Below are 2,062 nucleotides of genomic sequence, written 5' to 3'. Positions count from 1 at the left end.
GAGTGACACTGGGTCATGTCTTCTACTGGCAAGCTTTTGTTCATGTATTCTCGTAGCAAGTTTTCTTCCCGTTTGGCCAACCTAATGTTTGTCGCGGTCGTTGCATTCAAGTTTGTAGACCACGTCGGTCTTCTTCAAAGTATCCAAACTTCCCTTTGGGTTCGAGAGGGTTCTTCTCAACGTGTTTGTGGGCTTAAAGGCGACTGCAATTCCATGTTGCCGTAGGTGTCGTGCAGTCATCTCCGCCACGTTTCTGATATACGGCAGCGTAATCTTCCTCTGTTCTCGTTGTGTTGACGGATCAGCTTAGTGTTGGTCTCGTAAACACCTCCATATGAAATTCCTCGGGTAACCGTTATTTCGGGATGTCTCGAAGAGTATTCTTTCTTCTTTTTTCGCCTCTGTTGTGTTGCAGTGTGTCTCTATCCGCTTGAATAGAGTTTGAACATAGCTCCGCTTGTGACAGTTCGGATGGTTGCTGCGGTAATTCAGAATCCGGTCCGTATGCGTTTCTTCCCTGTATACTTCAGTTTGTAGTTGGCCGCTTGTTGTCCTTGTTACAAGCACATCTAGGAACGCCAATTTGTTGTTCTCCTCGGTTTCCGTTGTCAGTTGGATGTCGAGAAACCCGTTGTTCAGCAGTTCCTTCGTGCGAAGTAGTTCATTTTTCTTTACAACAGCGAATGTGTCGTCAACATATCGTACACATATTTTCGGTTTGATATTTGGTAGTATGATTTGCTCCAGTTTCTGCATTGTAATTTCCGCGATGAGTCCAGAGATTGATGACCCCATTGGCGCTCCTTTGATCTGTTCGTAATATTCTCCATTGAACTCAAAGTAGGTTATCAAGCATAGATCTAGTAGTTCACATATTTCTTCTTTTCCGAGCATTTCGTTGATGTTTCCGCGTTTGTCCAGGAGTTCGGCGATCGTCGTCCGTGATGTATTCAAATCAACCGATGTGAACAGTGAAGTTACATCAAGGGACATCATTATTTCGTCTTCTTCGATTCTCACGTTTTTAAGTTTCTCCAAAAACTGTCCCATATTGTTGGTCGAATATTGGGACCCACTGGTTAGATATTTCAGCCGCTTCCATAATTCTCTTGAAATGTTGTACGTGGGTGTTCCTGGTAGTGAGTCAATTGGGCGTAATGGTACCATTTCTTCGTGAACCTTTGGAAGTCCGTAGAATCGGGCAACTTCTGAGTCACGAGCCTTCATTCTCCAGTATTATTCCTCTGTAATTTTGTGAACGTCCTTGAGTTTCTTCAGGTTTTTTATCTTGTTTGTAAGTTTCGCGGTTTGGTCGTTCTGGAGACGGCGGTATGTGTCATTGAGTAGAGCGTTAGCTTTGTCGATGTATTAAGCATTCTCCAGAAAGACTCATTTTCCCCTTGTCGGCCGGCAAAATAACGATGGTTTCATCCGCTTTGAGACCGCTTATTGCTCTTTTTTCTTTCGTGGATAAAGCGTTATGTGTTTTGTTTCGCGTGATAGCTGGGACAATGTTTTGACGTATCGCTTGCTGGGTTTCTTCATTGAGGTTGCTAAATTTGAAGGCTGCTTCGAGACTGGCCAGATATTCCAGATTACTAGCATCCTTGAAATTGAAATTAGAGGCTACATAATCACAGGCGGAGGAGGAAGAATTCACCCACTTAACCCTGCACTGACGATGTCACCTCGATTGGTGATGAAACGTTTGCAATCCAACTGCCAAGCTCGGTTGAGATGTGTTGTTAACAACTTGATGAAGCACGCCATAGACGGCAGCGCTCGAAGAATCAGTTGTCAAAATCAGCTGTGTGCTTTCGTGAGTATCGAGAAAAGGTACCTTTGTGGCCTGAGCCATGGCGTGCTTGGCTCTTTCGAAAGCCGCAATGGCGGCTGGGGGCAAAGTAACAGATTTTTCTTTGGAGCCGAGTAAATCGGTCAGTGGCTGCAAAATATCTGCACAGTGAGGAATGAATCGCCGGCATTAGTTGATGATGCCTATGAAACGACGAAGTTAGGTGAGAGTGGTGGGTATGGGAAAAGACTCTAGGGCCAAAATGCG

Source organism: Opisthorchis viverrini (genome assembly GCF_000715545.1).
Source record: "Opisthorchis viverrini unplaced genomic scaffold opera_v5_48, whole genome shotgun sequence".
Classification (NCBI taxonomy): domain Eukaryota; kingdom Metazoa; phylum Platyhelminthes; class Trematoda; order Opisthorchiida; family Opisthorchiidae; genus Opisthorchis; species Opisthorchis viverrini.
The sequence above is the reverse complement of the archived record's forward strand: the minus strand, read 5'-3'. Positions refer to the sequence as shown.